Raw genomic sequence first — 27,632 nt, 5'->3', positions numbered from 1 at the left:
TGCAAGCATGGAAAAAATTAATAACTTTTCACATCATCAGGAAAATTCTCTATTTTGGGAAGGCCTGATTACAAGTGTAGAGAAGCCAACATATAAATTAGCAAAGAAGACATGTAGAAGGTATTGTAGAAATTTGTAGCACTGAGAGCTCTTGACAGATGCTTGCTTAACTCATACACCCAAACAACATAATGTGTGTCTAAACAAATGATTTGCACTAAAAAGAAATATTGTTCTACAAAATTGAGTGCTTCTATGTCACCTTTCAATCAATGCAAAAGAACCAGAATGTCCATGATCTCAGGTTTGAGTTTATTGCCGAAAAGGTTCTTAGTAAAATTACTCTTAGCTTCCCATGGCTTTTGGAACTAGAACCTCATAATTTCCTTTTGCCACACCATTTTCTTCAAGGAGAACTCAGACATGGCTCCTCCTATGGTCAATTTGGAAATTTTTTCTTGCTCTAGAATCTAGAGGCAATTGAATACAATTTTCTGGTCAATTGAGATTAAAACTATATGATCAGGCAACAAAACTTGTTTAGTGTCTAGATTATAGTGGTTAATGCATTCAACGATTAGCTCAGGAGCTTGAACTACTATTGGGAACCTGACTACTTCTACTGGTTAGCTTCCTTGGAGTTTCTCTATTATTGGATGGATTGGCTCTGTCCTCAACCTCCTTTGGAAATCTTGCATGGCAGAGAATTGGAGCGAGGTGTCTGTAAAATTTTGTTTCTTTTACTTAATTCCGTTCAATCCATTAAATCTAGTGAATCTTGTTGCCATCTTATCTAAGATAGAGATGGATGGAAATCTTAAAATTCAAAGTAGCATAGAGAGTAGAAATTTTCAACTATGAGAATTTTGAAATCACTATTCAATTCAATAGCATAACAGTTTGATAAAGGAAGTGGTAGTTTGAAAATCTGTTATGTTTCTCTCTATATAGAAACCCCAATCCACCCGTTAAACTTCAAGATCCACACTACATGAGTGAATTAAAGGATAAATCCATTGGATAAGTAAATGTAGGAGTTTCTAATGGATTTTTCCATGTCTTTTCACTATTTTTCGTTGGCCCAATGGTAACTTTCCTTTATTACAGACTTAGTTTTAGAAAATTTAGTATGAAGTACTTCGTAGGGGAAAATCTTCTTAACTAGATTTTTCTTAAGATGCCTTCCCAAATGTAATTAACTTGCATCCATTATCCTTTTTAAGTATCCTATGATTGATCTATGAGCCCAACCTACTTGTAGAATTGATTTTTCAATAGATGTAGAAAATCATTTTCCAGGGTTAAAAACCCACTGAGGAGAAGGCAACTTCTGTTTTTACACCTTTACTTTTATTTTCACTTTATCCTTTAAGTAAACCTACTTCTTGGCTTTGAAAAATCTAAAAAGGGCTGTGAAAGTGAAAAAGGAACCTAGTTACTTGCTTTTCTCTCTAACAAATGTCTTTGTCGAAAAATTGACTTCCTGGGGCGAAAACCCACCATGGAGAAGTTACTTCAAAGTTTTTTGCCAAATGCCATTTTGATCATTATGATGAATTGTGAGTGACTCCCAAGGTAGAATACTACAATATAAGGATGATCTATCTATAAAAAAACTCATTTCTTCCTTGCTTTAGCTTGTAAACCTCATTCATTGACTTCTGTAGAAAATCACCTTCACGGGTTGAAAACCCACAAGGAGAAGGCAATACTGGATTTTGTGCAAACTTTCTTTTCTTTATTTGCAAGCTATAATGAGCTATGAGAAAGTTCATCCTTGCAAATAATTCTATGAAAATCATGATATGACATAAGAATCTCCATTGAAAAAGGTCCTAGACTACCCACAAAACTCACGACAATAAGGAAATCCCACCTAGTTATGTAATGCGAGGGAGGAGGGAAGATGAAAACTTGATGGAGAGATATTTCACTTGAGGGAAAAGAAATAGACTCAAAAATACCTAGACTAAATTGAGACACAAGATCATTTTCCACTTTGCATAATAGGTATAGGATGAAAAGTGGGGCAACAACTAGCTCTTATTGGGGACTTGGGTTGAGCATACCCAAGCAAGGAACTCAAAATGTTTGGTTTTGCAAAAGAAGGTAAAAAGGTGGCAATACAAAGAAACACAATTGAGACAAAGAACAGAAGAAAAAAAAAAGCAAGGGAAAAAGTCTAACTGGGAAACACAAAAAGACACTAAACCTAACTATAATACAATACAAGGGTTACATGTTCTCAATTAGCAATTTGATAAAGCTTCATATCCTAACCACTATATGTCAGGGATAGTATTTCACCATCTTTGTATGTCAACTTAAAAGAATTTTTTTCAAATTCTTGATGAATTCTAAATTTGCCTTTCCATAAAGTGTCAAACTTCTTATGCAACCCTTTCGGAGCACTTCATTTATCCCAAAGTAGCACACTATCTCCTACCATGAATTTTTGGGGTCTTACTTTCATGAGAAATAGATCCTACACTCCCATCTAATGTTGTGTGATATGATCTACAATTTCCCCCCTTTCTTCTTCAAGTTTTCTTTGGTATAGGATCCTCTTTTCTAAACCATCTTTAAAAACATCATCTTCGATCATTGTTCCTAGTTTATTTGTGGCTAATTCCAATGGTAAGGGGAGATTAACTTTAGTACTATAAACTAGTTGAAAAGGAGATATGATGATTTCTCTTTTAGGTGTAACCCTATCTATCCAAAGCACCTCATGAATCTTTTTGTGCCAAGTCTTTTGATTATTTGAAACTAGTTTCTTACCAATATTCATCAAGTTCTTATTACTAGACTTAGCTTGACCATTTCCAAGAGGAAACTAATTGGATAAATGACCAACGATATTCCCATACTCAAAGCAGAAATTGGTAATTTCAATTGAAAAAAAATAAGATCCATTATCCATCACTAATTTAATAGGGACATTGAACCTGATCAATATGTTCTCCTTTATGAATTCACACACTAGTTCGGAAGTAGTTTTCTTGGTAGCCTTAACTTATAGCCACTTAGTGAAGTAATCAGTCATAATTATTACATATTGGTGACTAGCACTATATGCAAGACTAATCAAACCAATTAAATCAAGATGCCATTATTGAAAAGGTCCTTCGATGATGACAGGTCTCAATGCCATGGCAACTAATTGAGGGCATCCAGAGAACATCTTGCACTTCTCACATTTTTATTCCCATGCATAAGCATCTTTAAACACTCTAGGCCAGTAATAACATTGCCTTCATATTTTAAAAGCTATGACTGAAGATGAGAAATGTCCTCTAGAAGCTTCATCATGAAATGTTTTCAATAGCTTTTCTTGATGTTGTTTGTCTACACACCTAAGGAAAGTGCCATGAATGGTTTTTTTGAATAGTTTGCCATCTTGAAACACATGCTTAGCTAATTTCAGTTTGAGATCTCTTCTTTTTTTTGCATTTAGGCCCTCTAGACATTCACCATATGTCAACAGATAAGAAATATTTTCAAACCATGAATCATAGAGGCCTACAGCTAACACCAACCGCTTCTCTCCCAATTCTTTTGATTCTTCAGTTATCCCATTTTTTGCAATTGCCTTACATAGAGCATTTCCCCTTACCAGCTTAGTAGGTTTTATTTCTATATCATACTCTTGTATCTTTGCCACCCATGCTCCTTTAACATTATAGCCCACATCTTGTTGTGTCAATACACTCTTCACTGCTACATCTGGGACAAAAACTATAGAATCTAAATGTAGGATATAAAATCATAAAAAATTTAGGGCTTTAAGCATTGCAAAAGTGTGCTTTTCAGTCTGTGAATATTTTAGTTCATGATTCTTTAAAGGTATGCTCATGAAAGCTATTGGGGCTTGTACCCGTTCATCATTTTCTTGCATAAGTATCACTGATAAAGTATGTTTAGAAGCATAACAATAAATGATGAAATCTCATTTATAATTTGGATGACATAAAATTGGGGCATTAGCAATAACAACCTTTATATATTGAAAAGTTCACTTTCCCACCTTGTTCCATTTGAAATTTGAATTCCCTTTCATCATGATATCAAGATTCTCTTCCACATTTACATATGGCTCAAAACTGATAGGAATCCCCCTTAATTTTATCAAATATGTATTGCTATATATATTCTGACCATCATCCTCCAATCCTTCAACATTGAGATCAATGCCATATTTCCTTATTTGTTCCATCATGAGCCTGGCTAAAGCACAATCTTGCCTCTTCAACTCATCCTTGCAATCTGCCAAATAATCCTCTAGGGTGGTGACATTCTTGATCACACTCCCAATTTGAAGCACCTCTCTTGCATATCGATTTGTGTCGAACATGGGCCTCACAACTTCATATTCTTCCAATTTGTACTTTTTCTCAAATTCCTTGAGCATGTTTTTGGCATCAGACTGAGAATGACAACTGTAAGCTTTGACCTTCATGGGGAGTTCATGCCCTTTCTTCCTTAAACTAGTGCTCAACACGTTCACCTAGATAGGATATCTTACACTTTTAATTAGCATGATCATGTTGCTTGGGTATCTGGGCAACTTCAAAGAAAATATATCGAAAGCTACAAGACGTAAATACAAAAAGGATGAGAATTGGATAAAGTAGCTACCAAATTGATCGATGGCCACCATCACTTCTAGGTTAAACCTCCTCTCTAGGCATCCTTGGAGTTCCTTGCAAATCCTCATTGTAAATGAATCATTAACTCTAACATATACTACATAACTATTTTGTAGCTGCAAGCATGGATAAAATTCATAACTTTTCACATCATCAGGGAAATTCTCTATTCTGGGAAGGCCCAACCACAACTATAGAGAAGCCAACATATAAATTAAGAAAGAAAACATGTATAAGGTATTGTAGAACTTTATAGCACTAAAACCTCTAGACAGATGCTCACATACCTCATACGCCCAATCAACATAATGTGTGTCTGAATAGATGATTTTCACTAAAAAGAAATATTATTCTATGAAATTGTGTGCTTCTACCTCACCTTTTAATCGATGCAAAAGAACTAGAATGTCCATGATCTCAGGCTTGAGATCAGTACTGAAAAGGGTCTTAGGAACCTTATTCTTAGTTCCCCATGGCTTTTTGAACTAGGACCTCATAATTTCCTTTTGCCACACCATCTTCTTCAAGGATAACTTGTACATTTCTCCTCCTATGGTCAATTCAGAAAATTCTTCTTGCTCTAGAATTTGGAGGTAATTGACTACAATTTGTTGATCAATTGAGATCAAAACTATATGATCATGCAACAAAATTTTTTTAGTGTTCAAATTGTAGTGATTAATAAATTCAACGATTAACTTGGGAGCTTGAACTACTATTGGGAACTTGACTACTTCTACTAGTGTGCTTCCTCAGAGTTTTTATGTTATTGGGTGGATTGGCTCTATCCTCAACCTCCTTTGAAAATCTTGCATATTGAAGAAATAAAGCGAGGTGTCTGTAACATTTTGTAGATTTGACTTAATTTTTTTTAATCCATCAAATCTAGTGAATCTTGTTGCCATCTTATCTAAGATAGAGATGAATGGAAATCTTAAAATTCAAAGTAGCACAGAGAGTAGAACTTTGCAACTATGAGAAATTTGAAATCACTATTCAATTCAATAGCATAATAGTTCGATAAAGAAAGTGGTAGTTTGAAAATTTATTATGTTCATCTCTATATAGAAACCCCAATCCACTTGTTAATCTTCAAGATCTGTGCCACACAAGTGAATTGAAGGATAAATCCATTGGATAAGTAAATTTAGGGGTTTCTAATGGGTTTTTCCATGTCCTTTTACTATTTCTATTGGCCCAATGGTAACTTTCCTTTATTAAAGACTTACATTCTTGGTTTTCATCAAGTTTTGGAAAATTTAGAACGGAGTACTACATAGGGAAGAACCTACTCAGCCAGATTTTGCTTAAGATACCTTCCCAAATGTAATTAACTTGCTTCCATTATCATTTTTAAGTATCCTACAATTGATCTATGAGCCCAACCTACTTGTAGAAGTGATTTTTATATAGATGTGGAAAATCGCTTTCTAGGGTTGAAAACCCATTGAGGAGAAGGAAACTTCTATTTTTTCTGCCTTTTCTTTTATTTTCACTTTACCCTTTAAGTAAACCTACTTCTAGGATTTAAAAAATATAAAAAGGCTAGGAAAGTGAAAAAGGAACCCACTTACTTTTCTCTCTGACAAATGTCTTTGTCAAAAAACTGACTTCCAGGGGTGAAAACCTAGTGGAGAAGTTACTGCAGGGTTTTTTGCTAGATTCCATTCTAATCATTATGATGAATTCTAACTGACTCCCAAGGTAGAATAGTACAATGTAAGGATGATCTATCTATAAGACAACTCATGTCTTCCTTTCTTTAGCTTGTAAACCTCATTCATTGACTTCTATGAAAAATCAACTTCACGAGTCAAAAACCCACCGAGGAGAAGGCAATACTAGATTTTTTGCAAACTTCCCTATCTTTATGTGCAAGATATAATAAGCCACGAGCAAGTTAATCCTCAAAAATGATTCTATGAGAATCATGATATGACCCAAGAATCTCCATTGGAAAAGGTCCTAGACTACCCACAAAACTCATGGCAATAAGGAAAGCACACTTGGTTATGTAATGTGGTGGAGGAGGGAAGATGAAAACATGATCGAGAGACTTTTCACTTGAGGGAAAAGAAATAGACTCGAACATACCTAGACTAAATTCAAACACAAGCTCATTTTCCACTTTGCATAATGGGTACAGGATGAAAAGTGGGCCAACAAGCATCTAAAGAATGAACATAAACATGAAAATGAATTCATTGAAAGGTTGAACAAACCTAAAGAAGCTATGGGATATTATGAAGTTTTGATGAGATCACAAAGAAGACCTAATGAAACATCTAGTCTAGGCTATACTAGGCACTTATCTGAGGAAGTATATTCATCAAAGGTTGGAGAGAAAAGAAATGAAAAGTCAAAGAACAAACCTACAAGCTATCATTGTGTCAAGCTAGGACACATAGTAAACATTTTCATAAACAAGATTGGTAAGAAAAATCCCAAACAAAAATTCATTGCTAACTATTTTAATTGCAATAAGCAAGGACACTAAGCACATGAATGCACGTCAAAGGAAAAAAATAAACCTATTGTTTTTAGATTTCAAGGTCATTTCTATAATTCTCAAAATAATGTATGTAGAGCTCAAGAATGTGGATCCAAGGAAAAATTTAACTCAACATCCAAGAAGAAAGGGTATGCACCTATGAAAAGTTATTCATATAACTAGGATTATAACACATGGCATAACTGTCATTATTGTGTTGAATATGGTCGTGGTATAGTAAATTACCTAAAGATACATTTCATAGGAACATCTAAGAGTTGGATAAATGTGATGGTCTATATTTTCTGTAATAACCCAACTAGCTCTCAAACAATCTATGTTGAAGAATTAATTTATTTATTTGGTTCTTGAGGTTTTGTAATTTTGATACAACAATATAGCAACAAACTAGAAGATTTTGAAATAATAATTTGAACTCAAATATTTAGACATTACATAGGGAATATACAACTGTAAAATTCCAAATTTCAATATCAACTTAGATACTATGTATTTTCACAAAATGCCAACAAACCAATTGATAAAGTATCCCCTATTATCTAAATAAAAAATAGCCAGAAAAAATAGAAGTTATAATCCATGAACTTATAGGTAAGACATGCCATGGAATCCTCTGAAATAAAGACTAGTAGCAATAAAAAATTCTTTGAGAAATAAATGCAAGTGCAGATAGAAACTAAAAACTAATATAAATTGGTGCTCAGTCAACTCCAAATTAACCAACACACAATTTAATATAACAATTCCAGTAAATCCCTAATCCCTTCACACATTCCAAAACAACTTCTAGCAGCAAGAAAAATTAAACTTCTCCTTAGCAATAGCTAATACAATAGGAGAAATGGAAAATCATATACCTTAGCACAATTTTCTAAGACATCTAAAAATTGAATCTACATTACTTCCACTATAGATCCCAAACCTTTATACTTTAGCAAGTGTATAAAATTTGGAACTTCAAAAGTGTCACAAAGACAACAAGGAAAGATAAGATAATCAATTAATTGATTTCTTTACTCATCAAATGGGATCATATTTATAATCTCCAAATGGCACAAAGTTTCCCAAATGAACTTCACTTAAGAATCTTTCCACACAAAACATTAACATATATTAAAGTTTCATTATAAACTAAATAAATTACTTTTGGCTCTAAAAATGACCTTTTCCACCATAACTTAATATTTTGACATGTAAGGCCACTATTTCTTGTTCCTATGATTTAAAACTTTTTGTTTCATTTCTAACAAGCTATGATATTGAGGTGACCAACAAACAACACCTGAAAAAATAGCAACCTTAATGTATTTAGATAAATAATAATAATTCACTCATCTTGTGAGAATAGTTAAGGAAGCATCAAAATCAAAATCTGACAATACCAAAGTAATCCTGATGATGAAACATGATGAATGAACTTGACAAGGTCACTTACTATAAATAGATGCTCCCTCCTAGATTCTTGGAGCTCAAATTGGAAGCCCAAAATAAATGCTAAGAGCATCACCCAACTCTTCTAACTCAACTAAGGCTCATCAAAACTAACAAATTGACTTACTATAAATAGTAAATCCCTCAAATGGAGACAAAACACACCATAGGATGTTGGAAAGCCTATAACCACACAATTGAGACCCTCAAATCCCATTGTTAGCTCATGAGGGTCACGATGATAAATTGACCTATCCAACTATAGGAACCTACTAAAAATGGGTAATTATAGCCCTCCCTCCCTAAAATTGGTTGTTGTCAAGAAATCCCAAACAAAAATGAATATCATAGTCAAATTGGATCATATAGGTAGAACTATGTACTATCCTTATTGTGTATAACCAACTCTTGTAGAACCAACACCCAAATAACAAACATGAACATTAGAATCATATGAAAACTAAGCCTAGATGCTAATGAAGGAAATAAATCATCATAACTTAACCCAACTGAAATACCAACTCTACCCATACTTGAGTCCCCATTAAATGGACACTCACACCTAACTATACTATGGAGATGGTGACAACCATAGGTACTTAAAACACTACCTCCAAATCAAACCTTTGCCAAACTATCTTGGGTGTGGAGATACTAGAAGGGGTCAAACTTGTAGCTGTCCATACCATTAGCAAAAGATGGTGCTAACTCATCCCATAATAGATGGTATAAAACTAGAGGCAACCCACACCAACATGAAACCAAGTCCTCTACCTATGAGTCAAAATAAAAGTGACAAGAACTTATCATACTATAATGATGTTAAAAATCCCAATCCCTACCAAGCACTGATTAGTATCATACTGGGAATTAGGATATGATTCTAAGCTTTGACTCCAAACTAATTGTCAAGAAGGATCCTAGGAAATCCTCTCAGCAAAGGGAAGCATAGTAGATAGAGCTCTATAATCTTTCCCACCAACCTCTGTATAGCATGAGAGCCTTGGATGAGAGTACGCTTAGAAAATTTGTATGAATCCTCCCTTATATCTAAACTCTACAATAAATACTCCATAAAGAACTTTGTGAAGTAAAAATTATATGTGGAAGCATCAACAAGCTCCCCTACAATCATAACTGATCCCTCTAAAAATGTGGCACTGCTAACTGTCCAATACTACTAGCTATATTAAATGAAGAAATAGATTTACTTCTAAAAAGAAGGAAACAAATTACCATGAGAGTTCATCTCAACTGATTCTCTCACCTCCTTTGTACCTATTTCACCCATATGTTGGATGAATGTATTGACCACATTACCACATCCATCATCCCCAAACATAAAAGAAAACTCACCACTAACCACAATAGGCAACTAACTTGGATCTGGGGCTAGTATGGTCTACACATGCTCCAACTCCATGGTCATGTCATCTAATCATTACTATGACTCTTGAAGAGCCAAATAAGTACATTGAAGAGAGTCCACAATCACCTCAATCTCTTGGGTGAGCTCAACCACCTCCTCCTCTTTCACTAGCAATGTCTCATAATAGGTTCCAACCCACTCTAGAAGGTAATCCCTATTAGTAACCAACCAAGCGTAACTATGCTTCAAGATCTTGATAGCATCTCAAACAACATGAACTTCTATCACCATGCTCATCTAACATAGGAGCACCCCAACTAGATGTAGCTAGCATCTGAAGGATAACATCATAATGATCAAGAGATAAAGAAATGTCACTATCACTCACCTTTGGTTGACAAGTCACGTGATGTCTATGTAACCCTAAACTCCCATGCTTACTCCCTATCTCACTAACTACACTATGATAGGAAACCAAATTAGAACTAGCCACCACAAGATTACTCACTACATGTGTTCCATCGAGCTCACGCACCTCTACATCAGAGATAAAAATACTATGTACCTAAATCAAATCCTCATCTAAATAAGTGGAAGCCTTCATAATATCAATATCCATACATGTCTCAACTTCAACCTCAAAAGATAGATCCTATAAACATTGATCCTAGGACCCCTTGATGGAGGTACACTCTAATACCACTTGATAAAGGGCAACACCACTCTAACAACTCACAACCAAGAATGCAACAATATAGAGACCAAGAAAAAAAATGCTTCACAAATAATTTTATTATACTTGAAAAATCCTTACAACACCCACAAGATAATATCAAGCTTCTCCTTGAGCTTCCACTCCTCGAGCTTCTCCTTGAGCTTCTACTTCTCAAGCTTCCCCCTTGAGCTTCTACCCCTCAAGCTTCCCCCTTGAGCTTGATTTAGAAATGCTCATATGCCTTGCTTAAATAGGCACTTCTAACCCAAGACATTACAAACACAACCAATGTGGGATACAACTATCTTTAAATAAATATTGAATTCCCACCCAAATACAACTAAGCACCCAACAAATATTAAATACATGATTTATCCAAAACCTTCTAGAATTTCCACCTACACACCTCGATTAATGGAATGACAACTGTTTTTCTTATTTTTTTATTTTATGCCCTATGCACCTCGAAAATAGAAATTCCTCTTTTTTTTCTTTTTCTCCTTTTTATTTTTTTATTATTTCTCCTCTAAATTTCGTCACTTTTCTCTCTCCAAAAAAGTTTTTTTTTTTTTTTATTTCCAAATTTTTTTTTTTTTTTTTTTTTTTTTTTTTAATTTCCAAAATTTTTTTTTTTCAAATTTTTTTTTTTCCCATGCAAGATGCTCCTGCATCAGACTCCTCCGGTAGATAGAAAAGTGTGTCCCACACTTTGACGCCAAAAGTAAGATCTACCACTATCTTCATCTTCACCAAAGGTTTCCACCTCAACGGGGACAAGAAAACCACCATGCAAATCTTCCACATTTGCATTACTCTATCAAACACTAGAATCTCAACCATCCAATCAACATGTTCATTCCTAGGAACAAACTAAACATAATGCTTTATTAGAAAACTCCCATTCACATCAACAACTAGTGAATCCACACCAGCAGCAACAAACCCCGCATCAGCAACAACAAACTTCATATCAGCACCAACATGTAGATCTCCATCAATACATGCCAAACTCTCAACACCAACAACCTCATTGCTCACAACAAGATGCTCTGCAATACATAACTCACCTCCAACAACTGGATCATCCACCTCCAAGTGCTCCATAATCTCCATGTCAGATTCAACCAATTGATCATGAAAACCAACCTCCATCCCAACATTAGCAAGGTTAGGAATATCCTCAGCAACAACTTCTATTTGCTCTACAGGTTCTGCATCAGACTCCACAGACTGATCAGCAAAACCAACCTCTTCCACCTCAACCTTGTGATGCCATCTTCTCTCATGAACCTCCTTAACTTGATCAGCCAATCTATCATCCAACCGAGTAATCATCTTAGAAAAATTCCTCTCCACTATATCATGGATTTTGGCAATCATCTTAGGGTCCAATCCTCTTGGAGCCATCTTCCAAGATCTTCGTAAACCCTCTGCAACAAATCCTTCCCACGCTCCTTGTGACAACCAAATTGTTTGCAAGTCAGATCGCAACCTGCCACCTCGCACGAACAATCAGGAACCACATCACAAGTCTAGGACAACAGATTTGCAATCCACCAACTCTGATAAACTTTGCCCAACCAAGGTCCTGGTACAAACTGCCTCACACTTCGGCGATCTTCTTGTACACTCAGGAACTCCTACTCTAATACCACTTGATGGAGGTACGCTCTAATACCACTTGATAAAGGGCAACACCACTCTAACAACTCACAAGCAAGAATGCAACAATATAGAGACCAAGAAAAAAAATGCTTCACAAATAATTTTATTATACTTGAAAAATCCTTACAACACCCACAAGATAATATCAAGCTTCTCCTTGAGCTTCCACTCCTCGAGCTTCTACTCCTCAAGCTTCCCCCTTGAGCTTCTACTCCTCAAGCTTCCCCCTTGAGCTTGATTTAGAAATGCTCATATGCCTTGCTTAAATAGGCACTTCTAACCCAAGACATTACAAACATAACCAATGTGGGATACAACTATCTTTAAATAAATATTAAATTCCCACCCAAATACAACTAAGCACCCAACAAATATTAAATACATGATTTATCCAAAACCTTCTAGAATTTCCACCTACACACCTCGATTAATGGAATGACAACTGTTTTTCTTATTTTTCTATTTTATGCCCTATGCACCTCGAAAATAGAAATTCCTTTTTTTTTTTCTTTTTCTCCTTTTTTTTTTTTTATTATTTCTCCTCTAATTTTCGTCACTTATCTCTCTCCAAAAAAAAATTTTTTTGTTTTTTTTTTTTTTTTTTAAATTTCCAAATTTTTTTTTTTTTTAATTTTTTTTTTCCCCATGCAAGATGCTCCTGCATCACCCCTCCAAAACCTCCTTAGAGTCATTAGTTGATAACTAGAAATGGATAGCATACCTAGTGCAGCTCATAGCATCATCAAATGTATCATTGGATGTGTCCATACTATCTACATCCACATCTACTAATAAATACTCTACTTTTGATACCTGACTCTACACACATTACTCAACATCAAACTGTGAATCAATAATGCTAGAACATGAACTCACATCTACTAACTCTTTTGTATCACCCAAACCACCAACATCATAGCTCAATGAATCCATAAATGCATCATTCCAACCCAAGGTAGAAACTAATTCCTACATTGGACTAACACTATGGAAGCTTGCATACAAATATCCAATAATAATGCCCTCCTTGAGAGAGTGTGAAGTATCAGTAGTAACAATGACATCGATTGTCTATACATTAATAGTAGAAATAACTCTGGGAACCTCAACCTGGTGAAGCTCAATGCCACTATCCTTAGTTTCCACTAACACAACCACATGTCCGTATGAAATAAGTCCATCAATACTATAATAGGACTAGAAGGTGTTGTACAAAATATAGGTACATCTACATTATGGAAACCTATTAGGAAAAACTCAAGCTTCCTTCCTCTTGACCTTCTAAAGATGGAAACCATATACCTTATTTCCCTCTCAACCATCTATGGATTCAATAAGCTCTCTTCCATCCTCTACTAATGAAGCTTAAGTTTCCCCATACACTCCCTCAAGGCATTTAGTTTCTCACTATTCTTTGCAATAGTTCGTCATCTCATAGAACTACTAGTCCTCCTGTGTCTATCCATAGTTGGAAATAACAAGAGTGCTGATCAATCCAATCACAATAGTAGATCTAAAATAAATAATATTTTCCTACACCACAAGATGGCAGAAAATCACTCTAATACCATTGTAATCATTTGATTGGCTCTCAAATAATCCATGCTCAAGAATTGATTTTTTTTTTTCTTAAGGTTTTACAATTTTGATACAACAATATACCATAAAACTAGAATATTTTACAATAATAATTTTAACTCAAATATTTAGATATTACATGGGGAATAACCAGCTAAAAATATCCAAGAATTTTCACAAAATACCAACAACCCAATCGATAAAATATCTCTCTATTATCTAAATCAACAATACCCAAAAAAAATTAAAGTTACAATCCATGAACTTATAGGTAAGATATGCCTTAAAATCATCTGAAATGAAGACTAGTAACAATAAAGAATTCTTTCACAAACAAATGCAACTACAAATTTGAAAAATGTTGCTTCCAAAGTGTAGATAGAAAATAACACCCAACAACAGATATAAATTGGCACTCAACTAACTCCAAATTAACTAGCATTCATTTTGATATAACAATTCTAGTGAATCCCTTCACAAATTCTAGAACAAACTCCAATAGTAAGAAAAAATAAACTTCTCCTTAGAAATAGTTAATATAGTATAAGAAATGACAAATTATATACCTCAGCACAATTTGCCAAGAAATCTCAAAATTGAATCTACAATACTTCAACTATAGATCCTAAACCCTTATACTTCAATAAGGACACAAAAATCAAAACTTCAAAAGTGTCACAAAGACAACAAAGAAAGATAAGATAATCAAATAATTGGTTGCTTTACTCATCAAATGGGATCATATTTATAATCTCCAAATGGCACAAAGTTTCCCACACAAAACATTAAAATATAATAAAGTGTCATTATAAACTAAATAAATTGGTTTTGGCTCTAAAAATGACTTTTTCCTTCATAACTTAATATTCTAACATGTAAGGCCATTGTTTCTTATTCCCACAATTTAAAACTTTTTGTCATGGTTCCAATGAGAAATGATACTAAGATGACCAACAAAAATAGAAACCTCAACATATTTAGATGAATAATAATAATAATTCACTCATCTTGCAAAAATAGTTCAAGAAGCATCAAAATCAAAATCTGACAACACCAAAGAGATCCTAATGATGAAAGATGATGAATGAACTTGACGAGGTGACTTACTATAAATAAATGCTCCCTCTAAGATTCTTAGAGCTCAAACTAGAAGCCCAAAATAAAATTGAGAGCATCACCCAACTCCTCTAACTCAACTAAAACTCATTAGAATCAACAAATTGACTTACTATAAATAGTAAGTCCCTCAAATAGAGCCAAAGCACACCATAGGCTGTCAGAAAGTCTCTAACCACACAATTGAGGCCCTCAAATCCCACTATCAGCTCATTAGGGTCATGATGGTAAATTGACCTAGCTAAATGTAGGAACCCCCTAAAAATGGGGATATTACATTTTCACTATTTTAAAATTTTGAGAACCCATTATGAAAATTCACATTAAATTGATGTAATCAGGGTTTATATTTTCATGTTCTAGATATCTTCCTAAAAAAGTCCTATTTTTATGATATGAATTTTTTCATGTATAAATCTCTTTTTTTTAAATGAATGCGTTGAAGGTTTTTTATGCTTTAAAAGGAACACTAAAAAATTAAGTGGTGAAGTCACAACCAAAGATCATCTGTATATCTCTTTCTTGTTAAGCTTTAATCTTTTCTAAGGTGTGATGATGCAATACAGTTGATTACAAGGTGTTCACAAGGTCTCTATGGTCTATTGTAAATAGTTAGCTCAAGCAACAAAGTCACAACATAGCTAAATGGATTGTTTTTGCAGCTTCTTCATGATTAAGAATGAGAGCATGGTTTGACCAGCAATAATTGCAAAAGGTGTTCAAGCATCTATTCTCATGATAGCATATGAATATGACATGTGGAAGCATTTGGAGATGACATGTTATAATCTAGCATGAAGGATTAAGTGGTGAAGTAGAGATTGATTTTAGAGAACATCTTCATGTCACTCTATGGCTTAATGTCTTAACTATTAGGATTATAGAGAGATGTGGAGACTAGCTTTGATCATAGGTTCACATGTGTAAAGACTATAGTTTAATAGACAACTGCAAACTGGTGAAGTAATTAATGTGTTATAAAGGTTTGGCTAATGCTCATTCTCATGGTTAAAGTTGTAAAGTAGAAGAGAAGCCATGAAGAATAGACTAAGCATAAGTTAGCAATGTTTATTTTTTCATTGACCATCTTGAAATTTTTGAAAAGAAAGAGGCAAAGTATTTAATATTTAAGCATTGAAGTATAATGTATGGTTACAAGTTAAGGATATCAATGTTACCACTGAGTGGAGAATGGGAGACCAGAGTATTCATGGCATCAAGATGAATGGAATGCAATTAGAACAAATGGTTGAGAACTAGTGACATGGTTAAAAGATGTTGATGTTGTTGTTGACACTTAGTCTCATGGTTAAACCTACAAAGAAAAAGGGAATCCACAAAGAAATAATGAGGTAATATCATCTTTGTTTTCCGTTCACATGGTCTGAAGATTAAGTGTGAAGAATGACCACAAACCAAAGATTAAGGGTTCCATGTGGTCATAAGCAAAGCAAAAGGCTTAGACAACATGCCTATCGATGTCATGAAAAATTCAAAGTGATAAAGGTTTTCCTAGTCATGGCTTAAGATGAATAATTGTAGCTGGCTAGCAAGAAATGAAGATAAAGAGGTAAAGGAGTAACTATTTTTTAGATTAAGGTAAAAGAAGGTTTTGAATGGGCCTCGAAACCCTTTACATCAAAAAGAAAGATATACGATGAATCTTTACCAGGTTTTAAATGGACATGAAACTAGCAGTACAACTAAACCAGGTCAAGCAGGGACCTAAAACCAACCAAAGTGTTTAGAAAGAGAAACTAATGAGGACACTGGAACCTAGAAAGAAAATAGACTAGAAAGCAAGGCAACCAAAGAATCCTCCCAAACTAGAAAAATCACCTAGGATTGCTAATCAAAATTGTTCCTCTAGTCACAACTTCCTTAGTAATGATCTTTCTCCAGTGCTTTTCTTGAAATAGGAGAAACTCAGGCTTTTGTTATCTAACAAAATCCTATCAATATCCAAATTATGAATACTGTTTAGCCCCCTAATATACTAAGTAATGATTTTCATATCTATTTTTTAGGGGTAAAATCTAAAATAGTTGCCTACCTACCATCAGCAATATTCTGCATACTTTCTAACTCTCTAGTTTTCTTAGTGGTTCTTCTTCTAGATTTTTCTAGAGGACCAACATCTAATTTCACCTTGGAATGTTGTTCTGCTCTTTTTCTAGATTTAGCTAGAGTAGAAGCAAGAGAATTTATCTTGGTTTTGTGATCTATTTTGCCACTTCTAGTCTCTACCCCTTTAGTAATGTTCTTAATATTACCTCTTTTTCTTTGGTCAAGCTTATGCTTTGAGTTTTCTCCTTTTTCAATCACAACATCTAAGGGAGGAGGATCATCCAAAGGAAGGTCATAATCATTGGACTGAGAAAAAGTAAGATCACCCATCTCTGATTTATTTCCAGCTTCAGCTAATAATTCACCTTCCTCTAGCATGATTTTATCTTCTAAATCTCTCATTTAATCTTCTATCCTTTGATAAATAACAATTTGTTTTGATAAATCTGCCAGATCATCTATTCTTTGCTCAAATATTATGGTATTAAATTGAAAACCATGTCCTTTTTCCTCAAAAATTTCTTTCTCAAATGAAGGCTCTTTATCCACCTTAGCATGTGATGATTTAGAATCTTCTTTGGGTTTCCATACTTTCTTTTGCTGGATCTTGGTCTTTTTCCCAACTGAAACACTATTGACATGCTTTTTACTTTTGGAGGGATAGTTTTTAACCAGATGCCCCTATTTCTTATAGGCATAGCAAGAGTTAGGCAGATCTTCAAAAATAATTTCTTGAGTCTTTTTACCAAGTTTGGATATTAGTTCCACCTTTTTTGGGAAATGATTTAGGTCTACCACTTTAACATAAAGTTTGACACTTTGAAGTTTGGTTTTGGAAACCATAGCATTGTCAAGTGCCACTAATTCACCAAAAGAATTGGTAGTACCTTTAAAAATATCCTCATGCTAGAATTCTAAAGGGAGACCAAGAAGTCTAGCCCAAATGGGGGTGGTTAAGAAAAAAGAATCTGAAAGATCCATGTTAGGCTCCCATTTTTTAATAGTGAGAGAACATTTACCAAAAGACCACGGTCCCCCACAAAGAACCATATTCATATCTTTAATGCAATTAAAAATAAAAGAGAACAATCCATTCAACATTGGGGCAATATCAATTTCTCCTCGAATAATCCATTTCCTTTTAACCATTTTTTAAGAGATTCAAGAACTGGTCTTGCTCCTAAAAATTTACCCACTAGGATGAAATCCATGGAGGATACAGAAAAATCAACTCAAGGATTTGGAATAAAAACTTGAAACTCAGCTTTCTCCTACCAAGACTTAGCAACCACCAGTGGGAAAAGAGATTTTCCTATAGGTTTCTTTCCAAAAAGAGAAGACCAGGGTTTTAGCCCTTCTAAAAACTTTTCCACTTTTCCTTGTTAGAATTAGCAACATCTTTCTCCTTCCTGAGATCCTACCTTGACCCATGAAAAGAATCCAATGGGGGGACATGAACCCCACAAAAAGGACCAGATTCACGCATCTTCTTTCTAATATCCATGTCGGCCAAAGAATCTGACCTGAAATTCTTCTTAGAACCCCCAACAGATCCTCTAAGGATAGAACATCTTGCCAGATTCTCTTTGACTAGTTTCCCGCCTACCTGTGAACCAGATATTTCAAATTTTGATTGAGCACAAAAAGGATCAGATTCACACAAGATCTTTCCATTATCCACGTCAGCCAAGGATTCTATCCCAACATTCTTCTCATAACCCCTTCCAGTGCCTGGAGGGTTGGTTCCTCCTACCAGATCCTCTCTGACTAGATTCCCACCTACCTATAAACCAACTAATTCAAATTCTGAAAGAGCGCTCATGATAAATCCATCCTCCTTCTTTTTTGCCTGTCTATGTGATGGGGACACAACCCAACAACAGAATGGACACAATAGAAAAGGGAAATTATATTAACTGAGAATATAAGCTAGTACAAATAGTGCAGAGAAAATAAACTTCAAAACATGCCCTATGGGCTTACAATAGCATAAATCTGGAGAATATTTCTCCTTTTAGCACCTCCTCTCAAGCTCCAATCTGAACTGCCTTTTACAATGCCAGAAATCTCCTTAAATAGACCCCGAAGGGTTAAGGACTAGGATTACATTATAGAAAGTGATAGTAGGCATCCACCGACAAAATAGAAGGTTCAAGAAGCTGCGTTAGAAGTCGGTGCAAGTCTAGAAGAATCCAAAAACGGTAGCCGGACTTTCAGGAGGCATAACTTTTGAACCGTAGCCCCGATTGACGAACCGTTTACATTTTCGGAAAGCTCTCAAAGCGCTCTATAGCCCTATGGACCAGCTTTGCTCGTCCCCCATTTTTTGACCCTTTTCGAGGTCATTTAATGCCCTAAACCTGACTTTGAAGCATTCTTAGGAGGTCTCCAAAACTCGAAAAATTGCAATAACTTTCAAACCATGGGGCCTATTGACTTGATTTTTTTTCTGGAATGCTCTAAATCATGATTACATTCATCTGGCTAATTGACACCTTCTAGTTTACCGAAATGATGGCCCAAATACATGCTCCTATTTTTTTAGAATTTTCAAACACACTGATAGTTGAACTATGAGAGTTGGAACCTTTATTTGAGCCAAATGGGTATCCAAAAATGTAAAGACATGAAACAGAAACTAAGTCTAAGTACATTTATTTGGGTGACACAGGATTGCCCTTATACCTCTAGATGCTCCTGCATCACTATGCCAATATTATGGCAAGTTATCAACAATTATTTTAGAATTTTAAACTCAGCCCAGTAAAGGAGTAACTATTATTTCATAGCTGCCTAAAAATATTAAAAGTATTGTCTAGAAAAGGGTAAATTTTAAATGTTGGACTGGTAGTATTGGTTTCATAAAACACGAATGGAATAATTTTTTGAATTTTGAAAGATTTGATGCATGTTTGACTTAAACACCATTAATTTTATTCTTAGTTCTAGTACCATAAAAAGCTAAAATAATAAAAACTTTAACACCAACACTCACATAATTTATTGCTAAGAAGAACTTTGTGTAGAATTGTCAAAGAAGATAAATTATAGAATAATTTAAAGTCTTGAATTAAGAAAACATGGTGCAAAAAGAAGCAAACATGATTTCTTAGGTGAATATTGAAGAAGCTTCTCTGAGTACTGAGAAAGGAAAAATATCAATAGTGAGAGTATTTTCTGATGAATTGGTCTACTTTTTGCTAGGGTCATCAAATGCCCAGTTATATAATTCACACATCTTTGGAAATCATTAGAATTTTTGTAAGGATGCTAAGGTACCAGAAATGAAATTTTTTTGGTATTTCTATACAATAGGTTCTATGAGCCACCCATTTTAAATTCCTAGAACAAAAATTTTGCCAAATTGATTATGCTAGATGTCGTTGTTGATGTAGATTTGGTGAAAGCCCTCATAAAGGCATATAATCTTGTGACCCATGGGTTTTACAAAAAGGATAGAAGTTTCTTGTGTACACTAGATAGGGAGACATTCATAGAAGTCTTCGACCTAGGAGGGCCTATGACTAAGACCATTGAGCAAGAAAAACTTGATGAGACGTTTAAAAATTAAAAGAGTCTAATTCCTTTGGAGAATATCTTGAAGATTGAGAGATTCATTTCCTATTGCAATGGTGAAATTGATATTGTTATAATTTTTTATTTTATTGACATTATGTATAAATTGATAAGTATGAGATAATTTCCACATCAAGTCAAATTGTGATATTGCTATCATGACTTAAAAAACTCATTGACCCATGATTCATCACTCATGAAACATGGGTCAATGAATTTGACTCAAAATAACACAATAAAATCCTGATAGTAATATCACAATTTGAATTGCTATGGAAATTATCTCCTACTTATCAAAGCATGAGCTTAAGGGGCTTTCTAATGAATGGTTCATAAGGCACAACACTTGGTGAAGGTTTTTCAAATGGGGTTGCAAGCTTTGGGTTTAATCATGGAGGAAACTTCGTAGTTAAGCACACTTAGGATGGAGTAGTACTAGGATGGGTGACCTCCTAAGAAGTCTTGATACTTCACCTCTATGAGCATCACCTAGATCCAATGAGTGCTAAGTGTTCCATTTATTCTTACAAGAGTTGGATTCATGTTGAATGACTACTCATGAAATGTGGGTCAATGAGTTTGACTCAAAATCACATAGTTAAATCCTGATAGAAATATCACACTATGTATAAAATCAAAGTAGATATCGACAAGATAGTTGCAAAGGTTCAAGCTATAATAGATGTAAAGTGGAAGAACTATTTGAATGAGTTGACTATTGTTAGAGAAGCCATCTGGCGAGATGAGGAATCTTATATTACTATTTGGGAGGTTGTGGAAATTATCAAAGCAATACCTAGAGATAATGACTAAGAAAGTTGGAAGAAGTTAAATTACAAGTAGAGGAAGGAAAACAATCTCAATGAGATACCTTATCTTTTGTGATTCACCTATTTTGGGTATTATTTTTTTTCAAGCAATGAAGTTGGTCCTAAACATCTAGAGTGACAGTTGTTCAATTTTGGCTATCTCTAGTAGTTTCTCATATAATTGTCTTGTCTTAAGTGAAACAATATTGTTGCATTTGATTTTGAAGATGTGCCCTTCCATTTGAAGCTTTTTGCAATCCTTGTTCTGTAAAAGGATTTCCAAGATGTGGAGTGAGGGTCTGAATTTCGAATCAATTTTGATGATAGTATCATTTTTGAGTTGGTATATGTTTTATGCATAATTTGTGCTATTCTAGCTTGTATTCCTAGAATTTATAGAAGTCAAATGAGAAAGTGTTTAGTTATTGGATATATTTTAGAGTCTTATATCAAAGAAATGTGTCATTATCAAGAAGATTAATACAAAGAGAAGTTGTGAGGAATATGTGCATTATAAATTTTGTCTCCATTTTATGTCTATGAATTTGAGAGTAAATCAATAAAGTCCCTTTTATTTCAATGCAATTTGGATGAGTTATATATTAATTCATTACTACTTTTAATTCAATGAATTAAGTAAATGCTTTTGTGAAGTAATAGGGTTATTAATATATGGAAGGGATATTATAAGTATGGGATTTAGGGTTTAACAACTGGTATATATATATATAAGATTACAAGACAATTAAATAGATCTAGTTTAGTGATATGACTCTATTGCAACAATGGATTAAGGCATTGGCCAAACACTTCAATATCAAGAAATATAGTCATAATATAATTAAATCATTCATTTTCTAAATCTAAATCAAACTACAATTGTTTATGGAAAAGAGATCCAATGTTGGTCATCACTTATTACAAGAGTTTAGCAAGTTTTAGTTGGCTATTGTAAGCTTGTTGTTTATTTATAATTTTTAAGAAGTTCTAGAGACCAAATCTATTGTAAGGGATAATAATTTGGAAATGTTGAAATCCCTAAGTTAACCTACCTTGGTTAGTAGAACCTAAAGTGTAGAACGTGTCATTTTCCCTACTAGTTGGTCTACGTCTAAAATATCATGTTGTAATCATGGGAAGTAGGTAAACCCTAAGTACCATCCTTTTTGTTGTCCTTTAGTACTGTTAAATTAGAACTCCAAGAGAATTTATGCTTAGTTGTCTATAATTGTCATGAGATTGGACATGTGAGCAAAATTGTAGGACCTGAGCACCAACACCTAGCAATAGATAGAACAAGGGGAAAAAATGGAAACGTAAAACAAAAAAGGAATTAGATGAATCAAATTTGGAGAAAGAAGGAAGAAGTTGGTAATCGTGGTAGCAATGAAACTGAGGTCACCCAATCTAATGGATTAGGTGATCACACTATTTATAACAAAGAAAAGAAGGTATGTAAGGAACTAAACATTTGAATGTTGCATTATATGCCAGTTCCAAATGGAAGATGTGTTAAAAATCCATCTCTACATATATCAAGATGTTGTGATGTGGAATCTAATTAGACTCGAAGGTTTATTCAGCGTGGTTTTCTCCTCATATTATTTCTACAAGGGTTTGGGGGCAACAACCCAAAGATGGGGTTGAGGGGTAGCACCCTTGCAAGGTCCCAAGGAAATGCTCTAGGTGCATTACTTGTCATAGTATAGGGTTTTTGGGAGCAGTGCCCCTAAAGCCAAAAATGACCTTATATTATAAAACACATCGATTACTATTTTCCTAGTGGATGACTTATTCTAGCCCTAATTCTATAAGTAGCAAACGCTTGTATAAAAAGTGTTAGGGTTAGGGATTTCATAATGTAATGGTGATATTGTAGCTTCTTGGAATTTTATTGAGCTGTAATGGATTGTAGATTGTAATCATTGAATAATAATAGTATTGGACTTGTTGTTGGTGGATGTAGCTTAGGGATTGGGTGAACCACTTTAAATGTTGGTGTCTTGTGTTCTTTTCTATGTGCTATATTATTTTATGATATTGGCTATATTTGTATGTAACTATTAATTCTTTCTGAGGTTAGGGTATGTGCAGGATCATGGTGTACCAAACTATGGCCTTAAGTGGTAGTGAAAAATCAGCAAATCGGGTTTATGTCAACTTGACACATAATTTTGAAGTGGTTATGGAATTTATATCAAAAAATTGTAAGACAATAATTTGTAGAAAATTGAATGTAGTTTCTAAACTACTAGGCCTTATCAGGAGAAAAAAATAATTGATTAGTCAAGAGTTTGAATTTTAATGCAGTACTAAGAAAATTTCATGGCAAAAATAAAAAGTAGGTGTATGTCTGACCACCTTAATCAAAATCAAATCATAATATTTTTTTAATATAATTATAGATATGAAAACTAGACTCATGCCCGGATGTGTCGCATATTTTTTGATATTTTTATTCCAAATAAATAATTAAATATGAATTTTCTACCAAAACTTTTTCGGATTAAAAAAGGTCTCATGTCTAACCACCCTAACCAATAGAAAATTTGATCAAATTTTTCTTTTTTTTGTTTTTTTCTGATACTAGGCGAAGTATAGAATGTGACACAACTTTTAGATTTAAAAAATGTTATACCGTTTGAAAGTTATAGCTATTTTTCATTCAGTATGTCAATCAGCACTTTACAATAATCTTCATTGATAATTAACTAATAAATACTTATCGAACTCAGAATTTGATAGAAATTATATTGATGGAATCTAGAGAGCGATATTAAAAAACTCATTTCGTTTCATTCAATTTCGATCAAAATAACATTGTCAGACGGCTACCCGCAGTCTGAGTATCACTAAAACTCTCTATAAACACGTCTTTGGGGTTGACCAGGCAGGCTTGGTAAATACAAAGCCTGATCGGATATCCGATTCAAATTTTGGAGGGAAATTCGGTTTAAACATTCTAATTTTTTATTTTTAAATTATTTCACTTATATTAATATGTAAAGGCATATTTTAATATATTATATATATATAATAACGTAATGTAAACATATAAGATATAATCTAGTAATATATAATAATATCTTATGTTAATCTTATTACAATCTATAAATATAATATATATTATTATTATTTTTACTAAATATAATAACGTAATTTATATATATATATATATAAAATACGTATTGTATATTATTATATTAATATGTATCCAATGAGTGCTAAGTGTTCCATTTATTCTCATGAGAGATGGATTCATGTTGAATCACTACTCATGAAACATGGGTCATCGAGTTTGACTCAAAAATCACATAGTTAAATCTTGATATTCACATCACAATTTGACTAGCTGTGGAAATCATCTCCTACTTATCAATTGATGAGCTTAAGGGGCTTTCTAATGAATGGTTCATAAGGCACAACACTTGGTGAAGGTTTTGCAAATGGGGTTGCAAGCTTTGGGTTTAATTGTGGAGGAAACTTTGTAGTTAAGCGCGCTCAGGCTGGAGTAGTACTGAGATGGGTGACCTCCCGGGAAGACCTGGTGCTTCACCCCTGTGAGCATCACCTAGATCCAATGAGTGCTAAGTGTTCCATTTATTCTCATGAGAGATGGATTCATGTTGAATCACTACTCATGAAACATGGGTCATCGAGTTTGACTCAAAAATCACACAGTTAAATCCTGATATTCACATCACAATTAATATGTATGTTATTAATATATACAATAACGTAATATTTTCATTAAATGTAATATGTATTATATATTATTATATTAATATGTATAATAATATAATACTTATATAACAACATAATATTTTTATTAAATATAATATATATTATAAATATTATTATATTAATATGTATGTTATTAATATATTTATATAATAACGTAATATTTTCATTAAATATAATAATGTAATATGTATATGTATATATATATATATTATTATATTGATACGTATATTATAAATATATATGTATAATATTAATATATAAGAGTCAAAGGGGGTCATAGGGTGACCTATAACCCTCTTTAACCCATTAAATGATGATATATGTCTCTAGGGGTCCTAGGACCCCTAGGGACATATGTCATCCTTTAATGGGTCAAAGGGGGTCCCTTTGACCCGTTAAATGACGACATATGTCCCTAGGACCCCCAGGGACATAGCTGAATCGTTCATATCGGTTAAACGGGGTCATAGGGTGACCTATGACCCCCTTTGACCCATTAAACGACGACATATGTCTCTACGGGTCCTAGGAACCCTAGGGACATATTCGAATGGGTATTATGGGTCAAAAAGGGTCATAGGGTGACCTATGACCCTCTTTGACCAATTAAATGATGACATATGTCCCTAGGGGTCCTAGGACCCCTAGGGACATAGTCGAATTGTTCATATGGGTCAAAGGGGGTCATAGCGTGACCTATGACCCCCTTTGACCCATTAAATGACGACATATGTCCCTAGGGGTCCTACGACCCCCACGGACATAGTAGAATCATTCATATGGGTCAAAGGGGGTCATAGGGTGACCTATGAACCCCTTTTACCCATTAAACGATGACATATGTCCCAAGGGGTGCTAGGACCTCTAGGAAAATATTCGAATGGGTAATATGGGTCAAAGGGGGTCATAGGGTGACCTATGACCCTCTTTGACCCATTAAACGACGAAATATATCCCTAACAGTCCTAAGACCCCTAGGGAAATATTCCAATCGTTCTTATGGGTCAAAGGGGGTCATAGGGTGACCTATGACCCTCTTTGACCCATTAAACGACGATATATGTCTCTAGGGGACCTAAGACCCCTAGGGACATATTCGAATGGGTAATATGGATCAAAGGGGGTCATAGGGTGACCTATGACCCTCTTTGACTCATTAAACGAGGACATATTTCTCTAAGTGTCTTTGGACCCCTAGGGACATATTTGAATTGTTCATATGGGTCAAAGGGGGTCATAGGTCCCCCGTTTGACCCATTAAACGATGACACATGTCCCTAGGGTTCCTAGGACCCCTAGAGACATATTCGAATGGGTAATATGGGTCAAATGGGGTCATAGGGTAACCTATGACCCTCTTTGACCCATTAAATGATGATATATGTCCATAGGGGTCCTCAGACCCCTAGGGACATATTCGAATCGTTCATATGGGTCAAAGAGGGTCATAGGGTGACCTATGACCCTCTTTGACCCATTAAACAATAACATATGTCCCTAGGGGTCCTCGGACCCCTACGGACATATTCAAATCGTTCATATGGGTCAAAGGGGGTCATAGGATGACCTATGACCCTTTTTGACCCATTAAACGACAACATATGTCCCTAGGGGTCCTAGGACCCCTAGGGTCATATTCGAATCATACATATGGGTCAAAGGGGGTCATAGGGTGACCTATGGCCCCCATTGACCCATTAAACGACGAAATATGTCTCTAGGGGTCCTAGGAACCCTAGGGACATATTCGAATGGGTATTATAGGTCAAAGGGGGTCATAAGGTGACCTATGACCCTCTTTGACCCATTAAACGACGACAGATGTCCCTATGGGTTCTTGAACACCAAGAGACATATTCGAATGGGTAATATGGGTCAAAGGGGGTCATAGAGTGACCTATGACCCTCTTTGACCCATTAAACAACGACATATGTCCCTAGGGGTCCTACGACCCTAGGGACATATTCAAATTGTTCATATGGGTCAAAGGGGGTCATAGTCTTTGACCCATTAAACGATGACATATGTCTATTCGAATGGGTAATATGGGTCAAATGAGGTCATAGAGTAACCTATGACCCTTTTTGACCCATTAAACGATGACATATGTCTCTAGAGGTCCTAGGACCCCTAGGGACATATTCGAATCGTTCATATGGGGCAAAGGGGGCCATAGGCTGACCTATAACCCTCTTAACCACCTAAATGACGATATATGTCTCTAGGGGTCCTAGGACCCTTAAGGACATATTCGAATGGGTCAAAGGGGGTCATAGGGTGACCTATGACCCTCTTTGACCCATTAAACGACGACATATGTCCCTAGGGGTCCTCGGACGCCAAGGGACATATTCGAATGGGTAATATGGGTCAAAGGGGGTCATAGGGTGATCTATGAAC

The sequence above is a fragment of the Cupressus sempervirens genome, chromosome 2 (genome assembly GCF_028749045.1).
Source record: "Cupressus sempervirens isolate cs-2001-9-10 chromosome 2, ASM2874904v1, whole genome shotgun sequence".
Taxonomy (NCBI): domain Eukaryota; kingdom Viridiplantae; phylum Streptophyta; class Pinopsida; order Cupressales; family Cupressaceae; genus Cupressus; species Cupressus sempervirens.
The sequence above is the reverse complement of the archived record's forward strand: the minus strand, read 5'-3'. Positions refer to the sequence as shown.